This window comes from Rattus norvegicus, chromosome 2 (genome assembly GCF_036323735.1).
Source record: "Rattus norvegicus strain BN/NHsdMcwi chromosome 2, GRCr8, whole genome shotgun sequence".
NCBI lineage: Eukaryota > Metazoa > Chordata > Mammalia > Rodentia > Muridae > Rattus > Rattus norvegicus.
Window position 1 is genome coordinate 111,140,224 of NC_086020.1, and position 20,603 is coordinate 111,160,826.

The 20,603-nt window shown below is 40.1% G+C and overlaps 1 pseudogene; it reads left to right on the forward strand.

Annotated features, from left to right (window-relative positions):
• Positions 1-17,306: 17,306 nt before the first annotated feature.
• Cul2-ps1 (cullin 2, pseudogene 1) lies at positions 17,307-20,242 on the forward strand (annotated as a pseudogene).
• Positions 20,243-20,603: the final 361 nt, after the last annotated feature.

The window sequence follows — 20,603 nt, forward strand, 5'->3', positions numbered from 1 at the left end:
TCAGCTATTAAAAACAATGACTTCAGGAAATTCTTAGACCATTGCATGGAACTAGAAAATATCATCCTGAGTGAGGTGACCCAGTCACAAAAGAACACATATCGTATGCACTCACTGATAAGTAGATATTAGCCCAAAAGTTCAGAACACTAAAGATATAATCCACAGACCACATGAAGCTCAAAAAGAAGGAAGATCAAAATGCAGATGCTTCAGTCTGTCTTAGAAGGGAAAACAAGCTGTCTGCCAGAAGAGCTCTCCCTCCGAAGCCCACAGGCAGGACCCCACTTTCTCTCCACTGACTATCCAAGGAGAGACCCACTGGGCGCTCTCAGGGTGCAGGAGCCCTAGGACAGGACCCTTCCTGCCTCCATCTGCACCCAGAGCTAGGACTGTCCCACAGTTCTAGGACCAAAAACCTGCCCACAGAGAGCTGGTTTGCTAGGAATGCTCTCACTCCTAAGATCACAGGCTCAGAGGCTCACAGGCCCACAGGCAGAACAAGCTCCAGTCAGAGAGAACAAGACCAACTAACATGAGAGATAATCAGATGGTGAGGCAAGAACGAGAACCTAAGCAATAGAAACCAAGACTACTTAACATCATCAGAGCCCAGTTCTTCCACAGCAAATTCTGGATATCCTAAAACAACCACAATGGAAAAGCAAGATTTGGATTTAAAATCACATCTCATGATGATAAAAAGGACTTTAAGAATGACATAAATAACTCCCTTAAAGAAATACAGGACAACACAGGTAAACAAGTGGGAGCCCTTAAACAGGAAACACAAAAATCCCCTTAAGAGTTACAGGAAAACACAACCAAACAGGTGAAGGAATTGAACAAAATCATCCAGGATCTAAAAATGGAAATAGAAAGAATAAAGAAATCACATAGAGAGATAACCCTGGAGATAGAAAACCTTGGAAACAGATGAGGAGTCATAAACACAAGAATCACCAACATAATACAAAAGATAGAAGAGAGAATCTCCAGGGCAGATGATACCATAGAAAACATTGACACAACAGTCAAAGAAAATGCAAAAAGCTCCTAACCTAAAACATCCAGGAAATCCAAGACACAATGAGAAGATCAAGCCTAAGGATAATAGGTATAGAAGAGAGTGAAGACTCCCAACTTAAAGGGCCAGTAAATTTCTTCAACAAAATTGTAGAAGAAAACTTCTCTAACCTAAAGAAAGAAATGCCCATAAACATACAAGAAACCTACAGAATTCCAAATAGATTGGACCAGAAAAGAATTTCTTCCTGTCACATATTAGTCAAAACACCAAATAAACAAAACAAAGAAAGAATATTAAAAGCAGTAAGGGAAAAAGGTCAAGTGACATATAAAGGCAGACCTATCATAATTACACCAGACTCCTCACCAGAGACTATGAAAGCCAGAAGATCCTAGACAGATGTCATACAGATCCTAAGAGAATACAATATAGGTTACTATATCCACCAAAACTCTCAATTAACATAGATAGGAATCATGGGAAGAGAGGCCCTTGGTACTCTCAAGGCTGGATGCCCCAGTATAGAGAGAGGAATGTCAGGGCAGGGAGGTTGGAGGGAGTGGGTGGGTAGGTAAGGGATCACCCTCATAGAAGCATTGGGAGGGGGATGGGATTGAGAGTTTCTAGAGGTGAAACTGGAAAAGGGGGTGACAATATAAATAGACAAAGCCAATAAAAGAAAAAAAAGGTTTAAAAAAAGTTAGAACTGACAATAACCTGAGTCTATACAGATCATTTGTTTTGAGTGATACATGAAAATTTCGACAAACATTGAACTCACATATTCTAACTTTTTTATATTTGTTGATTATATGCGATAAGACTATGGGCAACCAACATTTTATCTATGTACACAATAACCAACATATTAACATGATTCTCATGAAAGTTCATTTTGTTTCATCTGCAAACATTCCCTCCACCTAGCTTTACAGTTACTACTTCCCTGTGTTGATATCTATGGTTTGAATGCTTATCAGAAGAAATATAAAATCAAAAGTCAGGCACATTGGCTTTCCATAAGCAGCCAGTAAACAAAAGCATACACTTTTCAGTAATCGCATTATAAAACCCTTGAGTTATTGTTTTCCCCTGACATCACTCATGTAAGTAAATTTATAACCATCATAAAGAAAATTAACAAAAAGTACCTTCATAATTTATGGTCTAATAGCTATTAAAACATGTCATAAAGGGGTTATGTACATGAGAATGTTGATGCACGATTTTTCAAAAAGCACCGAGGCCAATGCATTTTCAGAATGGAGTTATCAATTACCAATAAGGATATATTTCATTTCATCACCCTACCTGCAAGTAGATGGTTTAGACAACAGCTAAACATGCAGAAATTTGCCATGTTGGAAGAAAAACTGGAAAAGTGGCAACCTTTGCATAAATGTCTTTATTTGAATTCAGTCGGGAAAGAAGCTATAGTTGTTAAGGGAAAATACACAAGACAGCACATGGTTGGCTGTGTAACAAACCTAGACAATGCCAGCTATTCAAATAACAGCTTTGAAAACATATTAAAAAGCAACAAAAAAAATGTTTTCCTCCTTTGAAAACCACCTAGACTACACTTTCCTTCTAACAGCGGTAGATGTGCTGCCAACAGGAAGGGAAGCTTTGTCTATTCTCCTCTGCGTACAGGCTCTCAGTTGATGTATAAAATATTTTGGGATACAAAAGAGAAGAGACTCCAAATTACCAGGGTGCCTTCTCTCCAAGTTATGGTTTCCTTCTACTTTGTTTTGTAGTCTGCCAAAGTTATCATTCTCTTGGCAGAGACAAGGCAACCTTTTTTTGAAATTGTCTCAGAAAGATGATTAATACTTCTAGAAGCCTCTGTTACCTGGCAATGTAGATCAAGTGATTTTCTTATTACTCTTAATCAATGAGAGGAACTGACATTTGGAGTGTGTGTGTGTGTGTGTGTGTGTGTGTGTGTGTGTGTGTGTGTACAAACAGGCAAAAAACTTTTCCCCTATAATAAAAAAGTAAAGATATTTCGAATATGTTGGAAGCGAATCCTGGTTTGTTGGAAGGGGCCAAGTTTTATAATCCACACATTGTCACTGTTCCATTTGTTTGGCTCAGAGTCTTGAATGCATTTCTTTTTTGAAAATAGTTTATTTTAATTTTTAATTATGTACATACGTCGAGAAGGGGCTCATGCACATGAATGCCATGCCCAGAGAGGCAAGAAGAGGGCATTGGGTGCCCCTGGAGCTAGAGCTAAAATCAGTCTGCAGTGGGGTGCAGGGGAAATAGAACTACAATCCTCAACAAGAGCTGTATCATCTCTTATCCACTGAACCATCTCTCCAGATCCTCAAATGCATTTCTGGAATGGAGACAGCAGTAAATTACTTTGTGTCTTTGAAGACCGCGCACGTTCTATATCACTAAGGCATTCCTCCTTTCTCTCCACATCTTAATCCTTGTTCTTAACATGTTCTCTCTGTACCACACCCTCACTATGGGATGGACAAAAACAGCAATAAACTAGAGCTTGCCTGCTAGTGTCACTTGCTACTGAGTCAGCTCCATCAAATGTTTAAGCATTGCCATCACCAAACTCTAGGTCTGCTTGGAAGCAGTGAGTGAAAAGGCAGCCATACACTGGTACATTCTGTGTAGTATAACTTCTCATGGTAGGGACGCCTGACCCATGCTTCCAAAGAAAGGGGATTTACAATACAATGATTAATAGAGGGCAATCAACCAACTTCATATTGGCATAGGGGAAAATGACAGGTGAACTATTTCTAGGAGGAGACCTGTGAAATGGGCCAGAAAAACAAAGAAAAGGATTGGTGTAACTGTAGAGTCATTTTGAACGACTTGAGCACTTAGAAGTGTGGAGAGAGCAAGAGGAAGAGAGTATCAGAGTCATAGTGAGCAAGGCTCTACAAGTCCCATGAAAAAGTTTGACATCACACTAACAGGCCATGAGAAGGCACCGAGATGCATTAATACAGGTGAACAAATGTGAGTGACTTAAAGATCTCTTTGGTTTCAGCAAGGAAACTGATTTAGGATAATTCATTATGTGATGAAAGTCACCATGGAGGCACCAGAGGTGGTGATAGATGGAAAATAACTAACTTTAAAGAGCTAAATGCAAAAGAACTGAGAGTGAATTTCCATTCCTGAAATGAACAGCCCCCTGGGTATCTACAAAGCCGAACGAGTGCTACCTCCATACCTACCCGCCCAAAGGAGCTTAAACTCTTGAGATGTGAGAAGAACTTCAACAACACTTTCCTTAAGTAAAGTTCCACTATCCTTATTATTAATGAAGATTCCAAAGTACAAGAAGTTCAACAAAACTGTAATTTGAATGACTCCCAGGGAAGCAAACGGAGACTTGCGAACTCTTCTTTTTCTTGCCCCCTTGATTTTGAGTCACAGAATCTCCTCCAGAATTACATCTTAGTGGTTTCAGACTTTTCTGGGGTAATACTTGGGCCTTCTGTGTCCTCCTCGGATTTACTTGAAAAGTAAAGATGTGGCAAACAGTTTAATAACTTTAAATACACTCCAGAATTTATAGAAATTCTCTTCTTTGGTTGGCTCAGTAAGATGCCATTGATAGTACTAACTTAAGGTCTCAAGGGCATCTGAGAAACTTCAGGTAAAAGATGATGCTTCTTTGTTTGGAGTAAGATAAAAATGGATTTATCTGAGAGGATAAAAGTGAAGAAATATGGACAAATTATGAAAAGAACCGAGGACAGATACAGGAGTAACTACTGTGTGGTGGAAGGACAGAAACAGCCCACAGATATATGGAAAAAATGAGGTGTACTTTCCTCTAAAAGGGTCTACTGTGGGCTAATCAGAAGCACAAGCCTTTCCTTTTCCTGGTCCACAGGGTACTTCAGGAAGTTGCACACAGACATGCTACATAACGATGGCAGTTGATCTTGGTTGTGGAAATTATCCAGGTGTTCGGTTGTGTTAAGAAGCAGCTTTAGAAGCTGGAGATATGGTGATGATGATCATGTGTCTCTGAAGATTCCGGATGGGTTTTCATTTGTGTAGACTGCAGAGCGCTGCTCTCTTAAAGGGAGAGGCCTGAGGTGATGGCTCAGACCACAAGGGTTTGCCATGCAGCTGTGAGGACCTGACTTTGAATTCTCAGCACCTACATGATAAATGACATGACATCACAATCTATAATACCATTGCTGAGGGTACTGAGGTAGACAGATCCCTGGAGTTTGCCAGACAGCCTATTGAGATAAGTGTGTAAACTCCAGGTTCAATGAGAGACACTGACTCAGAAAATAGGGTGGAAAGTGATTAAGGAAAGGAAGATACTCAATGTAAAAATACCTGGCCTCCACAAATTAGATCACATATAGATGTGGATCCACAGGCAGATGTGTATGCACACGTGCGCACACACACACACACACACACACACACACACACACAGAGGGGGGGGTTAGATGAATAAAAGGCCTCTTAGCCCCCATGCATCATCATGCTTTGTCAACAAGTCTTATTTTGGTTAACCAAGTTTGTAAGGTAATGAGCTCTGAAATCTCTTGTTGACATTACTTAGTGATCACTGGTTCGATCAACTGAAATATGAGAGCGTTTATCCTCCAACTTTGCATATTATTCATAATGCATGCTATTACATTTCCAGGCTAACTAATAATTTCCTGTCAACCAGTGCTTTTTTCATGAAAATTATATTTCATTTCTTTTTTAAAACAAAAATGCAAAACGTCAGAAATATAGAGCACGCGGCCCATATGACCGCCTCAAAATTGCAAGTATAAAGCAATATTGATACAGCTTCTTGGAAGAACATGTTAGTTTATCTACAATATTGATGAAGCAGTAGAACACATAAAATATTAAAAGCTGATCTAACGTACTGTTACAAAAAGCAGTAAGTTTCACAGCCCTTTCCTGCACACTGGACCAACAGGTTATCTTTGAGCATTAAGATGAGGACATGGAAATAAACCCATACTGCTGACAATATACTCAGCACTAAGCAGCTCGGAGAACTTTAAACATCTCTAAGTCTCTGTTTCCGTATGGAAAAGTGATGAATTAAATGTAACTATCTTTAAATACTTTCACTTATAATGTAGGTGTTATGCGCTTTTATTTATCGTTTGACAATGTTATACATGAACACAATGTATTTTGAATTATAACAACCATGTACCCCTTCTAGCTACTCCCAGACCTTCACCCTATACCACCTTCCATCATTCCAAATTTATTCCAAATTCTTGTCATCTCCTCATTCATCTTAGTATAATTCTTCGTGTTGTGGTAACTCCCAACCATAAAATTATTTTTCGTTGCTACTTCATAGCTGTAATTTCACTATGGTTATGTAAATATCTGATATGCAGATGGTCTTAGACAACCCCTGTGAAAGGGTCACTCAACTCCAAGAGATTGAGAGCCACTGCTCTAGGCCATCTCAGGAGACACAGAATCTGTTGGGATCATTATGGGACCTTTGTAAGGCTGTTTGTTGGCATGGAGATCTGCAACAATCTAAGCTATTTGTTTTGACATTATCTGCAGACAATGATAATGGAAAGTACTATAAACACAATTAAAATGCTTTCTCCTTCTCCCTCATCACAGATTATGAAAAGTGTCTCTTTCTTCTTTTGTACTGAAATTCATCTTCTACCCTGTCAGTCAAACCTATCCTTGATGCCTACACACATACCACAAATTCCTCCCACTAGATAAATAAAAAGTATTTTGGAACAATAAGCAGATAATGAAGATGTGCCTGATATTCATACGATAGGGGATGACTTCATTCCCTCTCTACATAACAAGGTCAGTCAGAGCTGAATTCATACTTTTTTATTGTCCTTTTTAATGTAATCCATTGTTAGAAAACAGGTATAAGCCCTACAGCTGAAAAATACAAAAGAGTCCTTGAGACATATCCGTTCTCCTTAAGGAAGATCTGAGTAGCACACAATCTTACTCTGCATACATGGTACATTTTGAAATGTCAAGCTACCTTTTTAAAAATTTTTTAGATCTTATGCATAAAAATATATCAGTGACTGTAACTAAATGAAAGGTTTAGAGTCAATGCTTTCTTTCATTCTCTACCCCTGTCAGAGAAGGTCTAGAAGTAGATGTAACATTCAGAGGAAGAGGCATGTCAAGGGAAAGAAGCAAGCGTTGCTGAGGAAAAGAGTTTGCGCAGCTGCTGAAAGGAACATGAGAACTACCCCTCACACTGAACCTTTTAGTTCTTTAGAGAATGATTTCCTCTTCAGTTTCTCCTTCCTCCTTCCTTCTTCCTTCTTCCTTCTTCCTCCTTTCTCCTCCTCCTCCTCCTCCTCCTCCTCCTCCTCCTCCTCCTCCTCCTCCTCCTCTTCCTCCTCCTTTTTTTTCTGGATTCCAACAGTGAAAACAGTCGGGGCCATTGTTACTGCAGTTTTCCCTCTACAAAACAGCAATCAGTGCCTACTGGTCAGTAAAAGGTGCTGAGATGAATTGCTCTGGAGACAGTTTCAGGGAACAGCATCTAATTTATTGCACATGAATATATATATATATATATATATATATATATATATATATATATATATATTCCCAAAATTCGACCACCGATGCTGGCATTAACCATTTTCTTCATCCAATAGCTTTAGTTTAAATTCATACAAAAAGAGGAAATTGTAATTTTGGTTAAGATGAAGATATATAATGAGTCTAATTTTTCTTGAAGAAAATACAATGCATTAGAAAATTATATAATGGGATTCAGCATAAGAAAAGTGATAATTTGTGTGAAAACAAACAAAAACCTTAACTTTCCAGCCTTTAGTAGTTTCTGACCCACAGAACAGGGTTCTGGGATCTGCTGAGGTGAAGATGGTGGGAGGAACTTGTAAGCAAATGACCTTGGTTTGTGGAGTGGATGTGGGTGGGCTTATAGAAAAGGGCAGTCATCGGGGCTAATGGATATGAGTACCAGACTGTGATCCCATACAGAGCGATGCCTCATTACTCATGATTCCCTTAATAAAGCATTCACAGTTACAAGAGTTAAATAAAACAAATATTAAATAAGGGGTCTTCTGGTCTTACCAACAGTGCTTAAAAACAAGGGCAGAATTATATCCTAATTATTTACCATCCTTCTTATGTTGCATGTAACAATTATGAATACAATCTGTGCTATTGCCAGGTACTCTCTGGCCACAGGCCTCCCCGCCACCATGGCTATCCCCTTGTGATGTTCCACATAACTGCTCAAGGGTTGCTTGCCACTGAACTGCTGTTTTCTTGGTCATCCATCCCCTGTGGCTAGATGCTGCCAAATAGCCCAGCACTCCCAAAGTCAGCAGCTAGAGGCTAGCTGAGGTGCACTCTAGCCAACACACTTTCTGCCTCAGTTACCTTTCCCTTGGAGCTCAGTTGAGTTGCCTGAAATGGAAAACACCAATCTTAGTTTAGAATCAACAGGTAACACAATCTCTGAATGCGGGATCTATCCTCCTAAACTCATTAACTATTCTGTTAGAAATCTTCTGGTGGTGGATTCTGGTGAATTTCACCATTAGATCTAACAGTCCCTGGCCTACATTTTGCCTGCATTTGCTCCCCTAGCTGTCCAAAAGGAAGTGACCACCTCCTGTATTCCTTCTTCTCCTCTCTCTCTCTCTCTCTCTCTCTCTCTCTCTCTCTCTCTCTCTCTCTCTCTCTCTCTCTCTCTCCCCTCTCTCTCTCTCCTCTTTCTCTCTCTCCCTCTCTCTCCTCTCTCTCTCTCTCTCTCTCTCTCTCTCTCTCTCTCTCTCTCTCTTCTCTAGGACTCAGAAGACTTGCCTCCTGGTCGCCTAGTGATTGGCCTCTTATGATCTTTATTATTCAGTTAATTAGTAGAGAATTCTACTACATTCCTATAGAGTCTGAAAGTAAAAACGGGAATATATATGTGTAAATCCAAGAATATTGACCCAGCATGATGCCTCGTATCTGTTATAACAATATTTGGGAGGCTAAAGTAGGAGGTTAGTAAAGTCAAAGGGAGTCTTGATTAGAAAGGGTAATCCTGACCACAGAGCAAAACGAAACATACAACAATGTGTTTTGTGTTTTGTGTTTTAAATGTGTTAAAAATACTCTAAGATTATGCAGCATGCAGCAAAGTATTCTTCACATTAGTCAAGCATTCAAAAGCAGAAAAATACATGAGGAGAGAATAATTATACAATAGAAACAGACTTTTCAAAAAAAGGTGATACTGTAATTTATGAACAAAAACTAAAATAAAATCTATTATGATTATAGTTTAAATTTTTCAGGATGTTGAAAACTTTTCAGAAGGCTGAACAGATTGCAGCAGATAAGGAATAAACACTCATACACATGTACACACATACAGACACATACACATTCCAAACATATATGCACACACATTCACAACCCTTTAGAACCTGTTAAGTGTTTAGTTTCAGACACCAGGACAAGGAGCTAAAGTGCATATTTTACATACCAGCACAGATCTGGTCTCCAGGTTCTCCAGCATCCCCTCAGTCCTTACCTGGCATACCCTGCCTGCAACCCTGAACTTTTTCTTTCCCTCTCTCTCTCTATCTTTACTTCTCTCTTCTCTTGCTCTCTCTGGATATATAGTCCTTTTCTCTCTCCCTCTTTCTCCCTTTCCATGGCAACTTCCCTGGTCCCTGTTCTGGATTGGTTCTAACGCTTTGAATTATTCTAGCCTCCAAAATTAGGAACCTGCACGTCTAAACGCTGCAAATCCATGTGCCCTATTGGTTTTTGATCAACCAATAAAGAGCCAATGGCCAATGGCTGGGCAGGCAGACTAAGGCAAGCCCTTTGGATTTGGGTGGGCTAGAAACTGGAAGAAAGGAAGGAAAATTGCCATAATTTGGAGGGAGACTGATCAGATTTAGAGCTGCAGAAGGAAAATCATCCTTCTGAGATGAGGTGAGAAGAAATATAGCCCCTTGGGCAGCAAAGATCAGGGAGCCACCCAGAAGGATCCAGAGCAACAAAGATAAAATATAGAATTAGAGGGCGTTTAAAATGGACTGCACCCTGGCCAGGAAGCTACTACTGTAGTCGTCTTACTAAATAGACATGTCTTCAAGCTATCTTCTGTACAACTGTGATATACCCATATATCAGTTCTGCCTTCCACTGTAGCCAGAGAACCTTCCCTCTGCTGTGGTCAAGAGTTAGTGAAAAGACTGCAGATAGAACTGCCATTGAGCACCTTCATGTAAGTCCATGACTGAGGCACAGATCCTAAGATCTCTATAAGATCTGTCTAGTGTTTGTGCCTGACAGGATATTTTAAGAATTACTGAACCTTGAAATGTTTAATTGAGGCTATGAAATGTCATGTCCTGGATCAGTTTCATATCTGAGGAATGGAAGATCATCCTGCCCCTTGTTAGTGCTTTTTTTTTTTTTTTTATTAACTTGAGTATTTCTTATATACATTTCAAGTGTTATTCCCTTTCCCGGTTTCCGGGCAAACATCCCCCTCCCCCCTCCCTTTCCTTATGGGTGTTCCCCTCCCAACCCTCCCCCCATTGCCGCCCTCCCCCCATAGTCTAGTTCACTGGGGGTTCAGTCTTAGCAGGACCCAGGGCTTCCCCTTCCACTGGTGCTCTTACTAGGATATTCATTGCTACCTATGGGGTCAGAGTCCAGGGTCAGTCCATGTATAGTCTTTAGGTAGTGGCTTAGTTCCTGGAAGCTCTGGTTGCTTGACATTGTTGTACTTTTGGGGTCTCGAGCCCCTTCAAGCTCTTCCAGTTCTTTCTCTGATTCCTTCAACGGGGGCCTATTCTCAGTTCAGTGGTTTGCTGCTGGCATTCGCCTCTGTATTTGCTGTATTCTGGCTGTGTCTCTCAGGAGCGATCTACATCCGGTTCCTGTAGGCCTGCACTTCTTTGCTTCGTCCATCTTCTCTAATTGGGTGGCTGTATATGTATGGGTCATATGTGGGGCAGGCTCTGAATGGGTGTTCCTTCAGTCTCTGTTTTAATCTTTGCCTCTCCCTTCCCTGCCAAGGGTATTCTTTTTCCTCATTTAAAGAAGGAGTGAAGCGTTCACATTTTGATCATCCGTCTTGAGTTTCGTTTGTTCTAGGGATCTAGGGTAATTCAAGCATTTGGGCTAATAGCCACTTATCAATGAGTGCATACCATGTATGTCTTTCTGTGAATGGGTTAGCTCACTCAGGATGATATTTTCCAGTTCCAACCATTTGCCTACGAATTTCATAAACTCGTTGTTTTTGATAGCTGAGTAGTATTCCATTGTGTAGATGTACCACATTTTCTGTATCCATTCCTCTGTTGAAGGGCATCTGGGTTCTTTCCAGTTTCTGGCTATTATAAATAAGGCTGCGATGAACATAGTGGAGCACGTGTCTCTTTTGTATGTTGAGGAATCTTTTGGGTATATGCCCAAGAGAGGTATAGCTGGATCCTCAGGCAGTTCAATGTCCAATTTTCTGAGGAACCTCCAGACTGATTTCCAGAATGGTTGTACCAGTCTGCAATCCCACCAACAATGGAGGAGTGTTCCTCTTTCTCCACATCCTCGCCAGCATCTGCTGTCACCTGAGTTTTTGATCTTAGCCATTCTCACTGGTGTGAGGTGAAATCTCAGGGTTGTTTTGATTTGCATTTCCCTTATGACTAAAGATGTTGAACATTTCTTTAGGTGTTTCTCAGCCATTCGGCATTCCTCAGCTGTGAATTCTTTGTTTAGCTCTGAACCCCATTTTTTAATAGGGTTATTTGTTTCCCTGCGGTCTAACTTCTTGAGTTCTTTGTATATTTTGGATATAAGGCCTCTATCTGTTGTAGGATTGGTAAAGATCTTTTCCCAATCTGTTGGTTGCCGTTTTGTCCTAACCACAGTGTCCTTTGCCTTACAGAAGCTTTGCAGTTTTATGAGATCCCATTTGTCGATTCTTGATCTTAGAGCGTAAGCCATTGGTGTTTTGTTCAGGAAATTTTTTCCAGTGCCCATGTGTTCCAGATGCTTCCCTAGTTTTTCTTCTATTAGTTTGAGTGTGTCTGGTTTGATGTGGAGGTCCTTGATCCACTTGGACTTAAGCTTTGTACAGGGTGATAAGCATGGATCGATCTGCATTCTTCTACATGTTGCCCTCCAGTTGAACCATATTTATCTTTTTTCCTCTATGGTTCTTTCTTCCATTATTTCTTTCTCTTTCTTCTGGTCTCTTCTCTCTGTTTTTGTCTTCACAAGCCTAACTATTCTAGCATCCTTGGCTAAGATGTCTCTGTATTTCTACCAGATCATTTTGCCAGATCATTATGATTTCAATTTTGTGTTCACTTTCCCATTCCTTATATATAGGTAGTGAATTGGCTTTTCTGTATTTATCTTATATACTATACTTTATATTTTCTAGAACTGTTTTTAGATATAGTTTTATTTCCTATTTTTTGTCCTCTACATCCTTTATTTCCTACCTTTGTCTTAAATGGTTTGAAGTGCTGGGCTGATGGAATGGTAAAAGCACGTGAGAAAGCAACTCTGCCTTGGTCTTGAGCACGGAGAGGAAGTGTTCAATCTTTGATCAGACACTTGGCTTTTCTTTTCTTTGTTTTGGTAGAGATTCTTTTTACCTTTCTATGTGTATGAAGTGTGTGTGTGTGTGTGTGTGCGTGTGTGTGTGTGTGTGTTTGTGTGTGTGTGTCTGTGTGTCTGTGTCTGTATAGATAGATAGATAGATAGATAGATAGATAGATAGATGATAGAAATATATGTGTGTGAGTGTTTGTGTGTGTAGTGTATAGCACAGAGAGTATGTGGAGATCATAGGACAAACGTGTATGTCACTCCTCGCTCTCTACCTAGTTTAAGGCAAACTCTGTCCTTTCCCATTGCATATCAAAGTCTAACTGCCCCTGGTCCTCCAGGGGTTCTCCTCCTACCTTTATCTCCCTCCAGGAGTGATTACAGATGTGTACCACTGTGTCCAGCCTTATACAGATCTGGGGGTTTGAACTTAGACCCTCAAGCTTATAGGGCAAGTACTTTATTATACACCGAGCCATCTCTCCAGCCCTATTTTTGTGGATATTGTTTTGGAAGTTTCTGTCTGACATTCCTGAATATTTTGTAGTGTGTTTCATTGGCAGATTTTTCATCTAAGAAATAAATTCCATTGTTGATTATGTATAAAAAAAAAAGAATTAGAGGGCGTTAAGCCAGGATTGCAGGAGGAAAATGCAGGAGGATTAGAACTGCCCAGCCTTTGAGTTAGCCAAGGCATTTAAAAAAAATGTTGATAGAAAAGTGAGTTAAGATACATGGGAGGAAAGAAAATGTTTCACATTTCTTCCCCTCAATATGCTATTGCTGTATGCTTTAGAAGATTCTTGTAAGCTTCAGGGAATCCACTCAAATCTGCCTCCCACAGGAAAAAAAAATGGACTCCAGAGAAGTACTGTCAATCAATAGGTTTTTTCCCTATCCTACCTTCCTTGTCCTGAGGGTTGAATTTATTCCTCTTTCCCTGGTCCTGGGTCCCCCATCCCTCCAGCAACTACCAAGACCATGGGTCTAAATGTTTTAAATATATACCCAAGGAAAAAAAGAGCATCTCCCTAAATTCCTTAACTTTATCTTCTGCCTTTAATACACACACACACACACACACACACACACACACACTCTCTCTCTCTCTCTCTTTCTCTCTCCCTCTCTCTCTCTCTCTCTCTCTCTCTCTCTCTCACACACACACACACACACACACACACACACACACACACACACACACACACGTTCTAGCATCCTGCTAAGTCCAGATATTTCCATAGAACCTGCATACAGGACAGTTCCAAAGCAGTGTTCTGGTCCAGCCTCACCGAGTGCTTCAACTGGCCCTGTACCTTCCCATCCCCAGATGTTCTCATGACCTGGACAGCAGAGAAACAGCCAGCTCTTCTCAGGCTTGGCCCACATTTCAGCTTTTTGCCCAACCCCCATAATGATGCCCCAGTGCCAACAGGGAGCACTGACAGATGCTCACATTGCTCCTTATTCATTTATTATCAACAGAAAGGGTTTTTTTGAAGAATAGTATAGACACTGGCAATACAGACCAGCTGTATCTTGGCCTTCCCTGTTATAAATTCAAATGAAACCATGGATTTATAGAGGTGTTTCCAAGGTATTTTCTACTTGTGGCTCTTTTACTCCTGAGGAAAATTTTAAGTGGCCCCAGTTATATGATTGGGCAAAGAAAACATTCCTGATAATAAATCAGTAAATGAAATTTAAAGAAAAAAGGAATTTATAAGAAAATAATGCTTTGATATGTGGGTATTTATAGATTTACCATGTATTGAGGATAAAAGCAAGGATAATGAGATGATGTGCTGATTTTTACTTTAAAAATTAAATCTTTTCAAAATCGTATCATACTTAAAATCTCCATACATTGTCAACATTGGGTTTTCAGTAAGTGCCACCATCTTTGTTCCTCTGTGCTCTGTTTTATCACCCCTGAGACTCCCACTTCCTGCTTTGTTCTAGGCAATTTCAGTTCTATCTCCATTTAATAAATAGAAGCATGATTATGCATGTTTACAAACTCTAGGAACAAATAAGAGAAAAGATGCCAATTTGTAATTCTTCTGGGGACTGCCTTTGAATGTTCAATATGGGGAATAGGTAGCAGAGGAAAAGGTCTTTCTCTCTGACCTCTGGATGTGCTGTTGTTTTAAAAAGATAACACATTCTTCCCTTTTCTTGCCAGTTCCTCACTTCACTAAGTCATTTGAGCATTTATTTATGCCAGGAGGAATATGTTCATTGATCCATTTGCATCATTTATGACATTCTTCCCAGAATGAGCAAAACATCTTTATGTTAGATTGAACACACGTTGCATGGCTTAAGAGTAATCTTCAAGCACCCAGTTGTATTACATTGCAGCTGGACTGCTGACCCTGACCTCTGGCATGCAAAGAATGAAGAAAGAGAAGTCCTACAGATGCTGAACAGTTTCAAAATTTTTGTTTGACTCACCTGACAAATATTTTAATAGTTCACTTGAAAGGAAAGATTTTTCTGCATTTCAGTCTGTTCGTTGCTGTGACGTGTTTTCCCCCTTTGTCACTGAGGCTTCATCTTTCTCTCATGACATCACTGTAAGGATTTGACCTGAGACAGCAAAACATAGTTATAACATGTACATGTGCATGCATTTTGAACTGCTGTAACTACTTAGATTAGCAATTATTTTTGTGCTGTTTTGTAACACTTACCTTACACCTTAAAAAAAAAAACACCTTAAGTTCCAGTATTTATCTTTTCATGCTTTTGAGAAACTACTTCCCGGTATGAATGTAATAAGAAATATCAGCCTTCATGCTGTTATATTCTCCTTGTCTCTTTTCTCTTTCTGACTATGTGTGCATATGTGTGCATATGAGAGGCTATAATGGGCTAAATAGCCCATTAACGAATCTACAGCTGAGAGAGGAAGTAGTACAATAGGCAGTATCTTTGCAGAAAAAAAAAATGCACAGCTGAGATAGCAGGGCTCATTGAAACAAAGAAGCAAAATGGAGACCATTGGTATCAGAAATACTGCCAGGAACTACTGTGGTTCCCAGAAGCAGTGACTTCTTTGAGGACTAAGGCTACAAATGCCCACATGTACTAGAGAATCCCAGTGAAATGGGATGGGGTTCCACATCCCTTACTACCTGAGAAGTGGCTGTTGTTGAGCTTCTTCAACAAAGAAGCTAAATTTCAAATACAAGCCTGTCCCAAGAATTCTTCCTCACCCCAGTGTACCCTGGCGCTGCCAGACCCACCTATGCCTCAAGAACCAGGGTCATTCCTATAGCAAGTTATATATTCCCATCTCTGACATCAAGTCATCACTGGTCACATCTACTCTGTCATCAGTTCAGCCATATCAATAGCAAGAACCTGCCCAGATACAAGATGCCCAGATACCTTTCATCCCGTAAACATCTGCATGTTTGTTCTCTCATCCATGGCTGCTTATGAATAGCTAGGGCTTGCATATTGTTAAAAGTTTGATGGCAGACGTGCCTGTGCTTCACGCAGGAATGCTATCGCTTATTAGATCCCAAACCGTAGTTCTTCCATTGATGCCCATGTGTTAGCCTCTGCTTTATAACCACAGCAGCCCCACCAGGTAGGCTCAATTTCTAAAGGATTCTCCACAGCACAACTACTGGAGTGGAGGAAGAAACAGCAGCAAAATCATAATAGCCACCTCCATGAAAGACTGTAGGAAACCTATAATAGCCACAAGGTATATTAAAGTATCCCATCAATCTATTAACATTAATATTTGCTGTGAGATATACAATCACTATAAACAAGATCCTTATTAACTCCAGAACTCCTGCACCTCATTGATGCTAGAAACTTTGCACATATTGCTCACATGGAAAGGTGTTTCTGCAGAGAATGTACCCTATGAAGTCTGAAAGAAGTGGCTTTTATAAAGACTGTGTAAGTATTGGTGTAAAGCAGTGAGAAACACAAAAGCCAAGGGATACATACACCACCCAAAGAATAAAATAGTTCTTTTTATTCAACCTAAAAAAAAAATGGAAAAACTACCTAACAAAGAACAGAAAATACTGTCCTCAGGGAAATTCACAAACTTGGAGAAAACACAATCCTATTTCCAAAGTATTTGCAATCATATATATGGATTACAGTTTGTCACAGCTCTATTGTACTGTTTCAAATGAAAATGGACCACATATACATTGGAGCTCCTGTAAGATCATCACAAGGAGTGCTGTGAGCTGGAAGGAGAGGTGGCAGCCACTGGCCACCCTCTGAGCTGATAGCTTTGTCCTTCCCTACAATCAAAGCTGTGGTTATGTTGGAATATGTAGAGAGAGAAACATGGAAAGACCATGTCTCCAATATCTATGATGTATATGTGGCTTATGCAGAGCTACTTAGAGAAAAACTTTATGTAGTAACAAACTTTTTGGAAAATCTCATTCAGAATGTACAAAAGAGTTCTGGATTCTGAATAACAAGTGCTTGTTACGTATCATAGGTATTGGGAAGAAGACAGCAAGGGCACCAACTCTGTGTACTGCTCATACATACATACATACATACATACATACATACATACATACATACACACACACACACACACACACACACACACACACACACCATTACCCAGTTTATTTAAAAGAATGAATTGAAGGAAGCTGATCTCTATGGCTATAGTAGAATAGATATGAATGAATGCCTTATGAAAACAGGAGAGCTAGCATAGGTAATATGGAGAAAGTTAATCATTGAATCCCTTCAAAGCATCCTCATCCTCATCTTGTCCGCACCAAGAAATTAAAAAGGATCATATTGAGAAGACCCAAACCAAAAGTAATCTGTGCAATTATTAACTCCTTTTGTTCATGTTGAACAGTATAAGAAAAAAAATTCTCTTAAACTTTTTTCATTTTTTATTGAATATTTTCTTCATCTATGTTTCAAATATTATCCCCCTTCCCAGTTTCCACTTCTGAAATCCCCTATACCATCCCCCAACCCCTGCCTCCATGAGATTGCTCCCCACCCACCTACTCCCTCCTGCCTTCCTGCCCTTTCATTCCCCTACACTGGGGCATCAAGCCTTCACAGGACCAAGGGCCTCTTCCCCCACTGATGCATGACAAGGCCATTCTCTGCTACATATGTGACTGGAGCCATGGGTCACTCCATGTGTACTCTTCGGTTTGGTCCCTGGGAGCTCTGGGGTGTCTGGTTGGTTGATATTGTCGTTCTTCCTATAGGGTTGCAAATTCCTTCAACTACCTCGGCCCTTTCTCTAATTCCTTCACTGGGGATCCTGTTCTCAGTTCAATGGTTGGCTGTGAACATCCACCTCCTGAATTTGTCACACTCTGGCAGAGCCTTTCAGGAGACAGCTATACAGGCTTATGTCAGCATGCACCTCTTGACATCCCCAATAGTGACTGGGTTTGGTGACTCCATGTGTGATGGTTCCCCTGTGTGGCAGTCTCTGGATGGCCTTTCCTTCAGTCTTTGCTCCACAGTCTGTCTCCATATTTCTTCTTGTGATTATTTTGTTCTGCCTTCTAAGAAGTACTGAAGCATCCACACTTTGGTCTTTTTTCTTGAGCTTCATGTGGTCTGTAAATTGTATCTTCGCTATTCTGAGCTTTTGGGCTAATATCCACTTATCAGTGATTACATACCATGTGTGTTCTTTTGCAACTGAGTTACCTCACTCTGGATGATATTTTCTAGTTCCATCCATTTGACTAAGAATTTCATGAAGTCATTATTTTTAATAACTGAGTAGTGCTCCATTAATTTTTACCAGGAAATCTTTGTGTCTCCCTTTCAGACTGGAACAGGAGAATATTACCAGCAAAAAGCTGCAGATTTATTATAAGAGTCAAATTACTCATTGTGTGGAAATGGTTCTAGGTAGATAAATAAATGAAAAAATAGAACATTGAAAATATTTGCAACCACAGTCATATATTAAATGAGCCACGAGTGTCAGCAATGGATGGTAGCAGACCTCTGACAATTCTCCCACTCAGACTGCCACATGGATGTTAGCAGACCACTGATAATTCTCACAGTCAGAGGACCACATGTCATTTGGCTAGAGAGGTGTAGCATGTCAAATGTGTATGCATTACTCTGTGCCATATCAACTGGTTTACCTCATATGAATCAAAAACCACAGAATCACATCCAGGATGAGGGCCTTAGAGACACCATTAACCATACTCAGAAACAAATGCAAACATAACTGTTTGTGGAATCTGTTTTGACAGTACATGGTAAATTTCTTCGATTTATCAACACTGTTCTGAATGGTGATCAGCATTTTCTGAGTGCTTTTGATAAGGCCCTTACATCTGTTGTAAATCACAGAGAGCCCAAGTTTGTTTGCAAAGCATCTGAAGTGCTTGCTAAGTACAATGATAACATGCCCAAGAGGTTAGCAAAGGGGAGGACCAAAGAATGAGGTGGAAGACAATCTCAGCAGCTTTGTGGCTGTTCTCAAATACACCAGTGACAAAGACAGTTTCTTAAGAAGCCATGATCAATAGATGAAGCAAAGCCCGTGGTTTTGAATCTACCAGCAAGCTACATCAGATATGCACAGGCATGAGAGTCAGTGCTGATCTCAACAATAAGTTCAATCGTTTCATCAGAAATCAAGACACAGTGATAGATTTGAGGATTCATTTCCCGATATACGTCCCTCTGGCTGGTGCACAGCTTCTCACTTAGGCACCTTCATTCACATTTGCAATCCCCCAAGAGTTGGGAAAAGGTGTACAGATGTTTGATTTGTTTTCCAGCCAGCATTTCAGGGGAAGGAAACTGACATAGTTACGTTATCTCCTGGCAGGTGAAGTTAAAATGAAGTATTTGGGAAAACTGTATGTATCTATGGTTACGACCTACCAGATGCAGTTCTTCTTGCCTTCAGCAACAGTAAACCTGTCAGCTATAAAGAACTTCGAGGCAGCTCCCAGATGAATGAAAAGGCTGACCAAAACAATCAAATCATTACTTGATGTGGAAGTGATTAACCATGATTCAGACAAGGAAGATACTGATGCAGAGCCTTCCCTACCATTAAATGTAAGCTTCAGCAGTAAGAGAACATAATTTAAAATTACTACATCAATGCAGAAGGATACACCACAGAACTGGAACAGACTAGATGTGCTATAGATGAGGACCAGGAACTATATTTTTAAACTGCTATTCTTTGCATTGTGAAAGCACTCAAGGTACTTCTTCCGAATGCCCTCATTCAATAATACAGGAAAGAGCCAATTTCAATCCCAGTAAAAGCATGATTAAGAACTGCAAGAAGTTCTGAGAGACGAGCAGTACACTGAGCACTGCCAAGCATCTACAGATGAATACAGAAATGTGTGTACAGTTTACATCACTTGACACCTTCTCCCTGTGCAGGTTCACACCACACACAGGTCATTGCCATCCCCATTTGGTGAGCTCCTGTGGGAGAAAGCATGCCCATGTCTCCATACTTCAGTAGTCCAGCAGCCCCTACTTTTCCATTGTTTACCACATCACCAGTGCCATGTCATGAGCATCAGAGAAAATCCCTATGGGTATTTCAAGCTCATGCCATTACAACGTTTCTTAAAACTGTATTTAAAAAAATGACAGAAGAATTGCTGAAATGTGGAATTTGTTTCGGCGCCACGATTCCCCACCCCCCCATGCATTTAGAGTTTGTGTGTGTGTGTGTGTGTGTGTGTGTGTGTGTGTGTGTGTGTGTGTGTGTGCACATGCATTGTATCTTAAAGAACATAAAATAAAACTTAAATATTGTATTGTGGCTGATAACCTAATAATTATATCTATGTGAAAATAAAAAGCATGATGTTGCTGCTTGTCAAAGAAACAAAAAGATTGTCATAGGGACAGAAGTTCTCATAGTTTAAGAAGTAGAAGAAAGAGAAAAAGAACAAAAAATGTACAGTGAAAGGTTTGG